Consider the following 18,526-nt stretch of genomic DNA (forward strand, 5'->3'; position numbering starts at 1 on the left):
ATACAATACAATATTTATTAACTATAGTCACCATCCTATACATTACATCCATAGGATTATTTATTTTATAACTGGAAGTTTGTACCTTTTGACCACCTTCACCCATTTTGCCCACCCCACCCTGTGTTTCTGTGTCTATGAGTTTGGAGTTTTTTTTCTTTTTAGATTCCAAATATAAGTGAGATCATATGGTATTTGTCTTTCTCTGTCTTATTTCACTTAGCATAATGCACTCAAGGTCCACAAACCCTGTTTTACAAGATGAGAAAATTGAAGCTTAGGGAGGTTAAATAACTTGACCAAAGTTTCATAGCTAGGAGTTAGTAAAACCTATATTGGAATCCTGCCAGCTGGGATGAAGAGTTTTCACTTTCAGCCACAATGCTATATTTGAAAGTTAAAATATCACACAACTTTCCTTTTTTTTTTTTTTTTTTTTTTTTACTTTTTAAAATTAAATTCATTGGGGGTGACAATGGTTGGTAAAATTACATAGGTTTCAAGTATACATTTCTATAATACATCATCTCTATATCACATTGTCACACAACTTTTTATTCAGTCATCTTTTCCAAAACAGTCCCTCGCTATCTTTATTAAAATTGCCATGTAGAGACACTACACATCTCTTCATGATATCTAGCAAAGTGTTAGGCAAAAAGCTATGCTCAATACATACATTTCCTTATAAGAAGCCATATGAAGATACCCCTTAAACATATATAAATACAACTGGAAAAGTTATCACTGAACTCTGGGCTGCCAAAAACACTGGAGAGTTAAGAGACCTATGTTCCAGTCCTCTGAAATACCTGTGATACTAAGGTGTAAATTAATCTGTAAATTAAAAAGCTCGATTTGAATGGTTTGTATTCAAAACGGTTTTAAAATGTATTCCTTACATTTAGGAATGTAAATGGTTGGATTGTAGTCCCAACCATGTTTTAATTATGTTGCAAAATATTTTCACTTCTGGTTAACAGCAAAGAATACATGGAATGTCAATTTCAGCATAGCGGGTTTGTTCCATGGTATTTAGGAATGCAAATTCTGTGTATCCAGGTTTGGCTGACCTACATATCTGGAGTGTGTGAGTGTGTGTGTGTATGTGTGTGTTTAGTATCGCTGGTCAGATCTAATTTACTTTGTATTCCCTCAGACATGCATGTGTGCTCAATGTTCAGACATATTAATTATGGAATTACTTAGTAACAAATGTTATCTTCATTACTGTCCTATCTTTCTCTTAACATTTAGTTTTTAATTCCAGCTCTGAAAAAGAAACTAGTTAGTAGTTATCTTGCACAGGAATTTAACAACAAATTGACTATATAGTACATTAGTTACATATTGGAGATCCAAACAGGTAGGCTTCCTTTGGATATGGTATGACACCTACAGCTCAATTGCATCTGTTGAATAGCAATTTTTAAACACTGTGTAAATATTTAACTGTATTATCTCCTGTAATCCTTATAATAATCCTATGAGGTAGATGATATTAACCACTCCATTTTACAGACAAGGGAACTGAGATAGAGCAGTCATGTGACCTGCTCAAAGGCATACAACTATGCCAGTATTTAAACCCAGATGGTCTGATTTCAAAGTCAGCTCACTACCAAATATAGAAATTCAAACAATTTCCCGAACTCAGTGATTTTTTTTTTTTAAAATAGAAAAAGTGATTGCTTAAAATTGCCATCCTTAACAAGAGGTAAATGAGTCCTGAAAAGCCAGTTTATAACAATAAAGTTTCAGAATTCCTCTCCTAATTCTTAACTGTTATCAACCTCCACTTAATTTCCAGATTTGACCCTGACTGACCTCCATTGAAAACTTCATTTGGATATAACCTAATATTATTTAGAATGCTCACAGCTCCAATGATTTTACAGCTTCTCCAGGTATAAATTTTTTACACATTTTTTTCTGCACACAAAGTTCTTAATGTCCCCAGGGAATAAATCTTAATTGTGAGATACACAGGAGACATTAAAAAAAACTTTTTCTGATATCCGCCCCCTCTTAGCTGCTGTTAAAATGGGGTGTGGTACGGAGAGAAACACTTTCATTTTCGTGAGATTTATAGATATTATGTTGCTAAATCAATAAATACATGGGTTTTCTTAAGACTAGCTGGAAAGTAAATGCAGCTAGAGTATCATCTATCTATCTATCTATCTAAATATCTATCTATCTATCATCTATCTGTCTATCTATCTATCATCTATCACAAGTACTGCTTCCTGTGAAATTGGATGAATAGACAGTGCCACAGTCCTATCCTTTGCAAAAGTATTCAAACGATTCATGCAAAACAATAGATTTTAAGTTAAAAATAGAAGATTGACAATACCCATCGATTGTCTTCCTGTACACTAATGTTCAACCAAAAGGACTGAAAAACATGTCGCATTTGCATGTATTTTTGTATCATTCTGGTTTAACTGTCTATGAATGGCCTATTCATAGCCTTCATCCATTTCTCTATTGAGTTTTTCTTTTTCTTATTGATTTATAAGAGCTCTTTTTATATTTTAGATACCAATTATTTGTTAGTTCTAGGCACTATATTTTATCCCAATTCATGGTTTGACATTTCACTTTATGTATAGTGTCTTCTGTCAAATAAAAAAATAAAAACTTAGCAGACAATCGCATGCGACAATTGCATGCATCATTTCCTTCATGTTTTTCCTCTGGATGTCTCGATTAGAAATCCTTTACTACTGCTGGGTGCCACGAATATACTCTCCAATAGTTTCTTCAAAATATTTTAAAATGTAGCTTTTCACATTTAGCTTTTAAATTGCCTATCATCTATTTTTTATATGTTGTATGATGTCAGGTGAGGATGTAATCTTACCTTTTTACTATATGGGTAGTCAATTGTCTCACACCTGTATTAGATAGTCCATCCTTTTCCCAACAATTAGTAATGCCCCTGCTATTTTCCCAGCCACTGTGTATAAAAAAATAATATTCTAGGCTCTATAATATCATTGTTCTTTTTCTCACTTCTTGCATCAATACCACATTGTTTTAATTATTACAAGCCTTAAGGGTAAGGCAGCACTTATTTTTCAAGGTTTTCTTTGTTCTTGATTTTTTTGTTCTCTATGTATTTTATGAGCAGCTTCTCACATTAAAAATGTATTTGGGAATTTAATTGGAATTACCTGAAATTTTAAAGACATTATGTATGTAATATATGTATGTATGTGTGTATGTATATGTGTATATATATATATATCACATATGTATGTGTAATATGCATAAACACACACACATTCTGGGAGCATTGCATTCTTGTGATATTGAATCTCCTTATCCACGAAGATATCTCTTCTAGATACCTCTATGATTTGCAATAAGATTTTATATTTTTCTTTATAAAGTTTTTGTACGTCTTCTATCTTTATTCATAGGTATCTTAGATTTATTGTAAATGTAACTTTTAAATATTATTTTATAAATGTTTGTTTCTGCTTTGTAGAAACATATTTAAATTTTATGTAATTTTGTTTATGAACCCTATATTCAGCATGACTTTGCTGAACTTTCTTACCAGTTTTAACAGTTGGACGATGAAATTCACTAGAATTTTTTTTATGTAGATAGTAAAGTTGTTTGCAAGTACTCTGTTGAACAGAAGTGATAATACTAATTCATTTTGGACTTGCAAAGGAATTATTCTAGGATTAAATAAGTCCTCGTTCATATTTATTAATTTTTTGTTAGCTCCCTTATATCAGAAGTTCTATTTCTCTGTAACCAGTGGTTCTCTGATGATCACGAGAGCATCAGAATCACCTGGAAAGCTTATTAAAACAGATTGTTAGGCCCTAACTGCAGAGTTTCTAATTCAATAGGTCTGGGGAAGAGCCAAAATTTTGAATTTCTAGTAAGTTTCTAGGAGATGCTTATATATGTGTTAATCAGAGGAATTACCCTTTGAGTACTAATGCCACTGCTTTATGTTACATTTAAACGTCTGTCTTGTCAGTTGAGTTGTATACTTATGGTGAGACAGTTTGTGTTTGTTCCCAAAGTTGCTTGTAGCACTTTTATTTAGCTTCTACTTCCCCATTCTCAAGGAGATAACTGGAGTGAAAATGAGGCTCACATCATGTCTTCTCTCAAAGTCTTGTGTCTTTTGCTGATGGCTGTCTAATGCCTGTGAACAGTTTTATAAATCTTTGGCCAACTTTTGTATTGTTTTCGTCTCTAGTTGATTCTTTTATATCTAGTTTTTTTTTTCATAGTGTATTCCTCCCAAAATTTTATTATGAAAATGTTCAAATGTGTGAGAACTGAAATAATTTTACATTGAACACCTGTATACTTACCACCTATCGTCTACTACAAACATCTTACTACACTTGATGTATACATATTTGTCCATCTATCCATGCCTCTATCCATTTATCAGTACATCTTATTTTGTGATGATTTTGTGTCCTTTTTTCCCCTAGATCTTCGTGTCTCACTTTTTTTCTCTTTAGTCATCTTCATCACATTTATTTCAGAATCTCTGTTGGATTGTTCTATTTTCTGCCATTATTGGGATTTGAAATCTGTTTGTTGTGTGTGCTGTCTCATTCATGATGGATTGCTTCCTTTTATTTTATAAGTGCATTGGAAACTCATTTTCGTCCTTAAGGGAATCCTGTGCCGCCTAGGTTGAAAGCAAGTCTTATTAGGGAATGTTTATGTTTTCTTATTCCATGACTCTCAGAAGTACTACCATTACAAAAGCAATTTTTTTTGTAATTTCTTTTCCAAACCAGGCAATGTTTGGTGCAAGCCCAACACAGAGGAAAAAAATAACTTTAGCCAATCAAAATCCCAGCAAAAGTAAACTTCCTTATATTCTCCCTGTATCCCTGGGCTTTTCTTTTTTCTTTTTAAGCTTTTAATTGAGTGCAGGCCTTTGAGGTCCCAACTTTATGTTACTGGTCTCAATTCCAACCCCATGCTTTTCTCAGCCAGTCTCTGCTTTTACTTCAAACTCTGTTAAAACCCAAGATAAGCACATCCCAAGTGCAGATATGCCTCAGCTCATGTGCTTGTACTTACTTCTCTCTTTTTGTTCCCTGTCATTTCTGGTTTCCCAATGCATTTAAAGAATGTCCATTATAAGCGACTCCTTCGTGTTCTCTGCTCCTTGTAGTCTTGGCAAATAAGAGGCTACCTCTACTTCATTCACTTGGAATTTATTTTTTGTGTATATTCTGAGGAGGTGCCTATTTCTGTTTCTTGTTTATTTACCTATCCTAAGCAGTCAATTCTATGTTCTTTTGTATTTTTTCTAACTGAAATTACCAGTACTTAAAATTCAACAATGGAATTTTCTCTCCATTTTAAATCCTTTTAAAACTCACAAGTTATTTTAATCTTAGAGATATTATGAATAAGTTTGAGTATCTGTGTATGAAAACCCCTTAGCTTACTTTCTAGATGAAAGGATTCTCTGTTTTCCCTCTGTAAATCATAGTCACTGATGTTTATGCCATAGCAAATACTCACGACCAGTAAGTAGACTATTTTATTCTCCAAGTCGCACTGATATTCTGTTCCCATCAGTTGTGTTATAGATTTATAAAGAATAAGTTTTGCTGTTGCCTTATGTTATCTATTTTATTGAACATTTAATGTTATTTTAAATTATTTTACTTTATGTGAATTAATTGAAATAACATATAACAATGAAATAGGAGTGAAAAAGTTATTTCTGTCAAAACTAGGTTCAGTTCTCTGATTAAGACATGATAAATTTATGTTTTTAATAAAATTTTTATTGTGACTTAGGTGTAGATAAAATTATAAATGATTGGGATAATATTCTCAAATTCTTTAGACTTATGCATCAATGTTAATTTCCACATGTGTTTAAAATTTCAGTTTAGTTTAAAGAAGCCAAAATTGGAAATTAGAGATGTCCTATCAGGGCTGAGGGTTCTTTATACAACATGGACTGCTATGAAATACTCCAATGAAAATATATTTACGTGTCTTAAGTTAAAATATGATCTTTAAACAATCTATGATTTAAAAATATTTTTCATGTTAAATGACTTTTTGATTAACCAATTACTCGTCTGGATTATATAAGATTAAAGAATTTCTACTTTGATTTCATTGTTATTATTATTATTAATTTTCTTACTGTCTGAAGTATTACAGAAATATTTATATTTATTTATATTTATTTGAGAATTGGCCCAAGGGAATAGGCAGGAAGCAATAAATCTGACTGCTTAAAATGAAAAAAAAATATTTTTTAAAGTTCAGAAGATTAAGAATTAAAAAATAAGGAATGTCGAATAGTAGAGTACATTCAAGTTGACTCGAGAGGTCTCTGACTACTAGTCCTCCCACACCCTCGGGGTAGAGTTCTTGCTCATCACCATGGCTTTTATTACATGACCCCACAACCCTTAGGGAAGCTGATCCGGGCTGAGGGTGGGGAACATGACCCAAAGACATAGGCAATAAACCTATGAAGGTGTTCAGAGGCCCAGCAAACCCGCCGTCGTGACTTAGCGCACTCAAACGGATCCTCTAAGAAGAAAGTCAGCAGAACAGCTCAGAAAAATGAAAGAAAAAAGCCCAGGAAGGTAATAATAAGCAGCTTTAATCAATAAAAATATGAGACAGAAAAATGGAGTGTAGAGACAGGTCGATACACACGGAATTAAAAGAAACACCTGGAAAAAGAAGCAGGGTGGTAAAGGTGGGTCCCTGGACACAGGGGATGTGTGTTCACTGGCTTCCCACTGATGTTGTCTGGCTTCTCCAGTGTTTGTTGATCCCAAACCATAAGGATGCATGTCTCTGTTCTCCCTAAGGCCTTAGGAGACCATGTTCTGTCCTTTCTTACTTATTCTTGCATCCCAACTATAATATAAATACCACCCAAAATCTGAGCATATGTGCTCCTGTGTGGAGAAAGAGCCTAACTAATATAAGTGGAAAGGGAACTAGCTTGCAATTCTATTATCTTTAACAGTTAAGATTCTTGAAGGCAGGGACCATATGTCTACCACATTTTGACATGCTAATAAAGTAACAGAATAAAAACAGCTTTAGCGAGTCTGTCTGTATAAATTTGCTCACTTAGAACCATATCTTAGCAGAGAGGCTTTCCAATATGTCTGTATAACTTATCTCCTATCTTTGCTTGGGGTATTGTGTGAACTGAAAGCCATAAAACATTGGACCAGAGTCAGAAAATCTTTGTAATCAGAATTCACCATGACAAGGAGTTGGTGACTTTGAGAAAATCATCCAAAATCTCTCAGCCTCTGTGTCTTTATAGATGGGGCTCATGTGTTTTGACTTAAGGTTGTTGTAAAAATCAAATTAGAGAATATACGTGAAAGTACTTTGTAAATTTGATGCGCCAGGAAAATGGAAGCGACAAAGTTGGAGAATCTCAGAGGTGGAAGGGGTTTGGCATCACCACAGATACAGTCCTTACCTGATTTGAATAATCGTTAATGCTTTTAATCTTCAGTAACTTTTACTTAACCTCTGACTTGCATTACCTGTTTCATTTAAATATGGATAATATTGTAGCATAGCTCGTTCAAATGAATTTCCTGATATTCCTAAACTAACATTTGAAACAAGGCTAGGTTTTTGTTTTTACCCTCAAATTACCTAGTAATTACAGAGGAGAGAAGAATTTACCCTCAAACTCCACGAATACAAAGTTATTGATAAAAAGCATAGAAATCATTTGTGCGTCCTACCAGACATGTTATATCAAACAGGACTTGGGCTGGGCATAAACCTAAACAGATGGAGTTGCCAGCATCCCTCCTTCCTTTCCTCCTGCACCTTTCCCTCTGACATTGTGGCTTCCTCCCACTCTGCTCTGTGGCAGCCACCCCCTTAGTCTGACCTGTTGTCCCCTCCATCAGCCTTCAAAAAGGTATGTGTCCTCTGGGCTGTGCCCCAAATAACCAGAGTTAAAGAAAATGACTTTTAAGAGCACAATGTATTTCTTACTTTGAATAAACATTTGCATTTTAAAAGTTGCCTTCATAGCAGTAAGTACCAGGATTTGAAGAATTTTCACTAACAGTGACAAATCCAGTCAGCAATTCTGAAGGTCTTTCCACTGCAACTAACAACGGCAATTGTACCTGGAGCTGAACGGCACCCTCCACAACTAAGATTGAAAGGACAACAACTTGACTTGGAAAAAGTCCTGGAAGCACACAGTGTTGCCCAATAAAAAGTCCCGTTCCCTTTCCCCAATAAAATCTTAAAAAAAAAAAAAAGGTCTCTTGTTAGGACCCTTCCTCTGAGACTTGGGGTAGGGGGAGAAGCAGGTGAGTTCTCTACACAAAAGAGGAGGCTATGTGTGTGTGTTTGTGAGTGTGTGTGTGTGTGTGTGTGTGCGCGCGCGTGCGTGTGCGTATGTCTGTCTGTCAGTCTTGAAAGTGAAACCAGCTAGCAACTGGCTAGCCATCTCTCGTTTTTACTATAACCCATGAATAGCATTGCTTTCCAAAGTGATTAAATCTGCTCTGCTTGGGGCAGATAGTTGGTCAATAGGTGTCAGGGAATGATTTTTCTAATCATTGACAGGCCCTTTACTGATGTAGCCAGCAGTGAGCAGGTTGGACAAACATTGTTTATTCATGATCCAAATGCATGCTGACATCTAGTTAGGCCCAGATGTTCATATTCATAGATATCATCATGACACCAAAGCCCAAATCAACATTATGCTGGGACAATGAATTCCTCAAATTCAGTCCCTATTATTTCTACTCCCATGGGAACATGTACATCTCCCTCCTCCCCCATCTCCAACACCCTCCAGGTTACAAAATGAACAGCTTAAAAACAGCCACATAGAATGGAAATGTATTTAGAGCAGTGGGATTTTAAGCCTTGGCAAGGGCCAGGAGACCTAAGAGTTCCAGTCATAGGAAGCTTTCACCACAGTTGAGCAATGGTGGTAATAATAACAGAAATAATTTCAGAAGAACTCAATTGGAAAAGATACAGAGAGCAATCTAGGAAATAGCAATAAGAATGATTAATGGGATAAATGTTAGATCAGATAAATAAGAATTATAGGATTAAGGTTTTGTGTGTGTGTGTGCCAGAGTAAATGAGTCCCAGGGTTGATTCACTAATTGATTATTAATAATTGGCATAGTTTGATTTGGAATCCTTAAATTGGTACAAAGAGTCTTTCTCTTCAGTCTCAATAATTTTAGACAAAGGAGAGTCAATTCAAATGGAGCTATACCTATGCTCCGCTTCAATAATATGAAAAGCTATTTTAAACAAGAGTCTGGTACTTTGCTTTATATGCCAATAAGGGATATGAACCAAATAGTGGACTTATACTAGTGATTAGAAAGTTTGTTTAGATTTAAACTGTGATTCTAAGGGTGATTGATTACACACTGAAAAACCAAGAGAGTTTGGAAGGACATCTATTCCTAAAACATGTTCAAACAGCAACATGATATAAAAATAACGTTTTATGTTCCTTTTATACTTCTGATTTATTTCCATGATTTTACCTTCCTAGTGAAAGAGTGTTGATTGAACCATTTGAATAATGAGATAGTGAGTAGTTACAATCTTGTAGGCAAAATAATGACATTTATACAATAGGAACTGTAATTATACAGTATATTCAAAACCAAGAACGTATACTTTCTAGTACACTGCTTTTGCCCACGCATAAGTTAAACCTTCTTTCAGACTGTAGTGCACTTAATTATCTGATACATTAAATGTCAAATCCGAGTAGTTTTGGGGCCACTAAGATGTTAATATCTAAGGGCAGTTCAAAGCTGTTTTAAGAACCAAGATTTTTTGTAATGTTTCGTCATAAAATTATAATTAAAGTCATGTTCAAAATAGGCAGGCTGCAAGATACCCTTGAACACTAGCTGCTCATTGCTACTTTAGACTTGACCTACAAAATGCTTAGGAGTTCTCTTCTTACATACTCACTTTGAAATACATTCCTATTGACTTTAAACGATAGGCAGCTGGACTTTTCTCCAGCAAAATGTGTTTATTAGGGAATGACAAAGAATTGCAATTGAAGGCATGTGTTCTAATGGCGAACCACGCACAAGTCGAGAGAAACAAAGGAGCAGAAACTCTTATAGAGGAGAAGGGGAAGTTGGGAGATCTGCTATAAACAGAGTTCTTCCTGTTGAGCTCAGTAGTCAACAGTAGGGTGTGTAAGCTCCCTCTGCTGGCCTGCCAACTTCATTTTAAATGAGGTTTCTTGTTTATGAATTTTTACATTCCCAATTAAAATCACAAGAAAATTGACTTGGAAGCCTTGAAGCGGTTCAGAGCAGGCCTCCCTAAAATGTGCCACTTTGGTATGAGGAATATTTTAAGTTAAAGGCAATTGAGACCCTATGGGCTTAAGAGAAACATACCTGTTCCCTAATGAATTTAAGTTGGGGCTCTTGCCCATAATAGGAGTTATTACCAGCAATAAATTTTTATTACCTATCTGTATAGCTGGGCAAACACCTAAATACTGAACATCTGCTTTTTTTATCATCTTGTACCCTCTGAAGCCCCAGACCTCTATCCCACTTTTTGGCTCAAGATGGCATGTATACCTCATTTTACCTTTCTGTCTTTGAACCTGTCAAGTATGTAAGGTTTCCATACATATACAATTAAATTTGTTTTTCTCTTGTTAACCTGTCTCATGTTAATTTGGATTATTAGAGCAGTGAAAAAAACTTTTGTAGGGTAGAGGAAAATTCTTCCTTTGCAACAGTTTTTTGAATTTTTTGTTTTGTCTTCACAAAAATAATATATGTTTCTTGTTGGATTTTTTAAAAATTATAGATAAGCAATGAAAAGAAAAAAGAACCTACTCAAAATATGGCCACTCATAGACGAGCACAGTTAATATTTTTGTTTGCTTCCTCTTTTCAGTGAATGTTTGTTTGTTTACATATTGCTGTGTATATTTTTCTCACTAAACAAATATTGATTTCAAAATAGGCATGCTTTGAAGATGAATGATTATGGTAAGAATACTTCAGAGCAAATCAGTTTTGAATTCTGAATGAAAAATGGACATTAAAGGCAAGTAGTTCAAATCTTGCAGCCGAAGCCGCCTTTAGATTTGTTTTGGGTACATGATCATTTAAATCACTTTGCTCAATGTTGGTGAATTAGTTGTGGGATCATACAAACGTTGTTAGAGGCAGCTTGATTTAGTAGAGATTGTACTAACCTGAAAACCAAAAGGCCTGAGATCCAATTAGGCCTTTGCCATACTGATTTAGTTACCCCAGGCATAGGAATTAACCTACATGTCTTCATTTATGATATTAGCCTGCCTAACACTGCCAGAGTATAATTCTTGATACTATGGATGAAATAAGTATTGTTTGATGCAGATGATATAGTTAAGAATTTCAGTCAGATTATTGTCATTTTTGTGAGGAAAGATATGACAGAATAGAAATTTAAGGATTTTACACATATTTTAAGAAGCTATTCAATCAATCTGTTCCTTAAACCTTAAAAAAGATTTTTGGAACATATCAGTCACTTTGTACATTTACTTTCTTCTCTAATTCAAAATTATACAACCTGGATCAAATGCCAATGACCATAATATGTTAAAAAAGTAATTGTAGATAAATTATTTTAAAGAAAGATTAAATAAAAATATCAGTAATGATAATTTATATCTATTTCTTTATGTGTAGCTAATCTTTTTCTTTGACTGCCTGTTCAAAAATGAGACACTCATCTGCCTCAACAACAAACTTAATCTACAAAAGGTTCCCCTGCTACATTAAAATCTCTCACAGATGTAAAATTTTAAAATGGCTTTGTTAGGTAAGGTAAATGAGAAGCTATCAAGGGAAGAAGAGTTTCCTTTAGGAAAATTGAACCTAATCAAAGTTTTGAAAATATAAAATTGTGAGGAGAACTCTTGAGATATATAATCAGTGTGTCTTCTCCAGCAGCAGTTCATAGAACCCCATAAAGATGGAGGAGAAACTCATCCCTTTCAGAGAATGAGATTTATTCAATAACTCAATTGCTAATAGGAAATTATTCCAAACAAAATTAAGCCTCTTCTAATTTAGTTTAAAGCCATTTTGTCTTGTTCTATGGACATCAGAGTTTGAAAACAGCTGGACATCACTCAATGAATAAAGTCCCTTTGTATATTTAAAGACTGGCATGAAATTATTTTTGGTGTTTTCTTCATCAAGTTGTATAGTTCCAGCTTTATTAACCTCTCAATGTCAGTCTTCGTTTCCAGTCCTTTAATCATCTTCTGGATTATCTCTAAAGCTGTTCCATAGTCTTTCATGAGTCAGTTTTACTTTAGTAAGTCCTCCAATTGCTAACAAACATGTCAGGATTTGTGTTTAGTAGTCATAGCATTTTGTGTCTTTTGAACTGTATTTCTTTGGAAACTCTGGGCACAAGGACAAAGCAAAGATGGAGGATTTAGAGGTACAGCGCTGCTTTTTGTATTTCTGTATTCCTTTGTGTGTGTGTGTTAACAATATTATGATAGCTTTGCCAGTGAGCCAGAGATTCTTTATCTAAGGGAATAATCTAATTTAACTAGAAACAGGGATGAAACCTTAGTTACATTGAACTCCTGGGACTCTAAATAGCCAGGTTTTTCACTTAGCTGAGAGTTTTCTCCTTTAAAAACCTTGGCTTTATTAATTACCAGTTGGATGCAAAATTTCCAAAAATGTATCATACTTTCCTTCTTTTTACATATTCTATGCTGAATATATTTTGACATTTTTGTTTGAGATCATAATTCAATTATACATATAATGAGCACCTACGAAAACAAGCAATGTGTTAAGTGATATGAAGGAGACAAAGTAAATTATTCACTTAAAATCTGATTGCGAGCTTGCAGTATAGTAGGATAGACAAAGAAGTTACTCTAATAGACATTAGTAAGTGGTAAAACCGTAAAATAATTGGATATACATGTTAAGAAAATTTCAGAGGAAACAGAACTTCATGGAAAAAAGTCTCTTTAAGCTAAGTTGCTCTATTAAGGTAGTTAGTAGAGATACTTTTTCTGCAAAACAACAAATTAACCTAAAATCAGAAACAGGACAGTAAGCGAATAGTTAGAAATTTTGTTTATTTGGCATAAAATGCTCTAAAATAGTGGTAAATCACTATAGATGATTTCTGATGAAACCACGTTACAATTTGAAATGCAGCTTGGGAGTTTATAAATATTTTACAGATGGGAAATCACTCATTTTTTAAGAGTGTAAATGGGATAAACAGGGCTTTATTTTGATAAGATTGACTTGGTATCGATGAATAAAATTGATTCAAAGTAGAAAAACAGTTAAAATTTAAAGGAATACTTTAGGAGAAAATTAATTTTAATGAAATTGAGAAATGGGTAGGGACAGACAGTTTCAGGAGAAATTATATAGTAGAATCTGACAACTAAGAGATGGTCAGAAGAAAAGAAGTCAGAAGGGATTCTAAGGATTAAACTGGGGATGACAGAAAGATTATAGAACACTTATAAAATGGAACATCTAAGGATGAGAGACATTCATTGGAATGATAAAAGTCAAAGCTCAGTTTTGAAATGAAAAATGTGGCAAGATAATTAATACAGAAAATACACATTAGTTTTTTATAAGTGTGATAACTGTGAGAAAGGTAGTGATATGGTGTTAACTTGAGAAGATACAATTGAAAAAAGATTTTAAACTTTGGGAGTCTTAGTTTGTAAAAAATATAATCCTGGTATACAATAAAAAATTATGAAACATGTGAAGAAGCAATAAAATGGAGCCCACAACCAAGAAAATAAAAACAGCAGAAGACGACCCACTGATGACAGAAATAATAGAAGTAGCACTCAAGGACTTTAAAATAGCTATTGTAAAAATATTCTAGCTTTTCAGGAAAAAATGGGTGAGCAAATGGAAAATTTCAGCAAAAGCATGGAAACTACAAAAAAGAGCCCCCAAATTCTAGAACTAAAAAAGTATAATATATGAAAGAAAAATACATTAACTATAATTAATTCAGAATTAAAACTGCATAAGAAAGGATCAATGAACTTGAAGACAGGTTAATAGAAATTATCCAAAATAAAGCCAAGAAGAAAGAAAATTACTAACAGAAACTGAAGAGAACATCAGTGATCTATGGGACAATATCAAGTGATCTATAATATGTGTATTCAAAATTCCAAAGTACAAGAAGAAGGGAAAGAAGCAGAAGAGTATTTGAAGTAATACTGACCAATTTATTTTAAAATTTTTACAATAAACCTAAACTCTCAAATCCATGAAGCTCAGAAAATTTCATGAAGGATAAATTCATAGAAAATCAAACCAAGGCATCTCACAGTTAAACTGTGGAAACCAAAAATACAAAGAAAATCCTAAAAGTGATAAAATAAATGATGTCTGACATCAGGGCTACCACAATAAATATGACTGACTTCTTGACAGAAACAGCATGATCCAGAACATAATAGAATCATATTTTTAAAGTGCTAAAAAAAAAAAAAGTTAATCTAAAAATCTTATATTCATCAAAAAAATATCCTTCAAAAATGAAGGTGAAATAAAGGCACTTTTAGATAAACAAAAACTAAAAATTTTTGCTGCTAGTACAACTGCCTATAAGAAATATAGAAGGAAGTTTTTCAGGTTGAAGAGAAATGACACTGGGTGGAATTTGAATCTATGGGAAGGACTGAAGGGTACTAAAAATGTTCAAAAAAGATATATTTTTCCAATTTCTCCAATTTCTTTGAAAGATGCTTGACTGAAGCAAAATCAACAATAATCTACTATGAGATCTATAATATATATATAGTAAAACATAAAAACTAAAAGGTCTAAAATCAATTATCTAAGCAAAGTAAACACAACATCAATGGAAGGAAATAATAGAGAGTAAAAATTATTTATATAGAAACAAAGAGAAAATCCATAAAGCTATGTTGGTTCTTGGAAAGATTATTAAAATTGGTACACCTAACAACAGTGATCAAGAAAAAACAAACCTGGCAAAGTACAAATAACAATAATAAAACAGTCAGTATAACCATAAATTCTACAGTAATGATAACGATAGTAAGTTACTATTATAAAACATCAAGCTCAAAAACTTGATGATGGAGATAGAATAGATAAATTCCTCTAAAACACTTCTAAACTGATGAAAACTGATAAAAAATAGATTTTTGAAATGTAAAACACTACAACCCCCATCTTAATACTGGTAGTAATCTTACTCAAGCTCTTTCAGGAAATTAAAGAGAACAATTCCCAATTAATTTTATGAGACCACTATAACCCTGATATGAAAACATAACAAAGTTACCACAAAATCATCAACCACAGACTAATATCCTTCATGAACGTAGACATAAAATTCCTTCACCAACTATTAGCAAATTTAATTCAGCAATATATACAATGATAATATGACTATCTGAGGATTATCCGAGGAATGCACATTTGGTTTAATAATAAAATACCCAATCAATACAATTCAGCATATTAACAGAATCAAGAAAAATCATATGATTATCACAATAGGTACAGAAAAATCATTTGATGATATTCAAGTTATTTATGATATAAACAAAAATTCTAGGCAAACTACAAAAGCTTCTCCAATTTGATAAAGAATCAAAAGAATATCGAAGAAAAATCTACACCTAATTTTACTTAATGTTAAAATATTGAGTGAAGTCCGCTCTCACCACTTTTATTTAACGTATTATTGAAGGTCATAACCAATGTAATTAGCCAAGAAAAGAAAACATATTGTATAAAAATTGAGGGAGAAAGAAGTAAAACTTTATTTTCAGAAAACATGAGTATCTATTTAGAAAATCTAAAGAATTTTATATAAAAAATTTCTGCTAGATCTAAGAAGTTAATATATACAAAACATTATTGTACATCTGCATACCAGCAAAAAAATTAGAAAATAAAATTTTTAAAATGATGTCATTTATAACGACATCAAAAATATAATACCTGGTAATAAGTTTTTAAAAAGAAATAAAAAAATCTTTACATTTGAAAACCACAAACACATGAAAGAAATTTTAAATATCTATAAAAAATGGAGACATAGACCAAAGTTAAAACCTATGTGGAACTTTTATTCCACATACCTTTTATTGTTTAGGAGGAGAATAAAGTGTTACCTATTTTTTTAACCCTTTTAGAAAAACATAAAGTTAACTAAGTTTTAAAACTTTATGGTTAGGATTAGGGTTAGGGTTAGCATAGAAATAAAAACTGTAATTTCTAAATTAGCAGGAGAAAAAAAAACAGAAAACCTTATCAACATATCAGAAAAAAGATTAAAAACATAATTTATGAAAAAAACAACAACACAGTACAAATTAGCAGAAACAAATGCCAACATATTAGTAATTTCAATAAATTTTTATTGACTCAGTACACCCATTAAATAGACTGTAAGGCTGGATAAGATCGTGATATTCACTATACTATTTACAAGATATACATGTCAATTAAAAAGGAACAGGAAGGTGTAAAAGTAGATGATTTATCACAATATTATTGACTAAATTACCCTTAACCTTTTCCATCCATTCCCCCATCCTCTCTCTTCTGGTAATCATCCACTTGGTCTCTTTACTCATGAATCTGTTTTTGTTTGATGATAACTAGAGTTAATGGAGTGATGACATTGTAAGGTATAAAAATGTCAAATCACTATATTGTACACCTGAAACTAAAATAACTAATATAATATTGTATACCAACTATATTAAAATAAAAAAATAACTTTTAAAAAAAGGAGAGGATTTAAAATGATAAATTAAGGAAAAAACACATAATTTCAACAAATACAGTAAAATTATAACAATATCCCAATAAACTAGGAATTAAATGGAACTTCTTTAAATTCATAAAGGATATCTACCAAAAATCTATATCAAGCCTCACATTTAATGATAAAATCTGTAATACCTCCATAAAACTCCACTAAAATCACTAGTACTTGACACAGTACTAGATTTCATAGCCAACGAACAAAACACAAAAAAGTAAGAGGTTTGAGAATTGTAAAAAATAAAGTAAAATTGTCATCATTTTCAGATGATAGTTTCAGAGAATCTAAAAATTAGGAAAAGACTTTCACAAGACTACTAAAACAAGATCGACCTATAAAAATCACTATTGTTCATGTGTATTAGTTTTAAAATATTTAGAAATGTAGCAATAACATAATTCTACATTAGCAATAAAATCTGAAGCTATTATGAATAAATCTAAGAAAAGATTTACAAAACATTATGAAGAAATTATTTATTAAAATGTCACCGGAGGCCTACAGGGACGTCCAAGAGACGGCTCAACCCTGAGCAGCGGTGACTGGGTTCTTGACCCGGCTTAAGAAAGAATTCAAGAGTGAGACAGATGCAGGAAAGCAAAAGTGATTTATTGAAAATGAAAGTACACAAGTGAGAGGAAAGTGTGGGTGAACTCAGACACTGAGTCCCACCAAGGAAGCCAGGATCAAGGGTTTTTATCCTGCCCAGGGTGGGATTGGTGACATCCCACTGACGTGGTTCATTCATCTCCTCCCCCAACCCCCCCCAACCCCCACCCCCACCCCAGTGGGACCTGCGTTCCCCTACTTTTTCTTCCTTATTTGGTTCCTTCAGCACTGTCACGGTATCAGGTATCAGATGCATGATATGAGTCATGATATGACTCAATGTAAATGAGATTATAATGACATTATAATTAGCTAAAGGTCAGGTACTGGTCATAGGAATTAACCTTGCTGGATGAAACTGTTTCTTTTTTATTCTCCAGTTGTAGATGCTGGATTCAGTCACTTGTTAGTTGTGTAACCAGTGAGGCACCTCACCTTACCTGGAGAAAGTTGTCAATTTCCTAGGTTACCTATTCTGCCTCAAAAGGACATAAAAGGAAAAACTGAATAAATAGAAGGAAAATATTATTCATGGAATGTAAGATTTAATATAATAAAGATGTCATTCCATCCAAGTAAATGTATAAATTAAAATAGTTTTTAATATAATTCCAACAATTAATAAACTAATAAAATGTTTTTTAAAAAATTCTATGAATGAAAAATACCAAAAATATAAAAGCAGAACTGAAAGGATAGCCACCAAATTAATGACAGTGCTTGCTTCTGAGCAGAGAGAAAGGGAAGGGGGCTGGCAAAGGAAACAAATTTAAATGTCATCAGGCAAGTTTTATTTTTCATTATAAGTATATCTGAAGGAATAAGTGTGAACATTGTGAAAATTTTGGCTCAAGAATTCATGAGTGTTTGTTTTAGTGATATCTTTACTATTTTTCTATTGTTTAAACTTTTCAAATAAAAAACAAATAATATTGGCTTTTTATGTGACAGGGTCTCCTCTGAAGGTTGGTAGACAATGGCAGGATGAATTTTTGTTTTAATTCATTTCATCTAAAATACTTGAGGTTTCCAC

Source organism: Rhinolophus hipposideros (genome assembly GCF_964194185.1).
Source record: "Rhinolophus hipposideros genome assembly, chromosome: 2".
In the NCBI taxonomy this organism is placed as follows: domain Eukaryota; kingdom Metazoa; phylum Chordata; class Mammalia; order Chiroptera; family Rhinolophidae; genus Rhinolophus; species Rhinolophus hipposideros.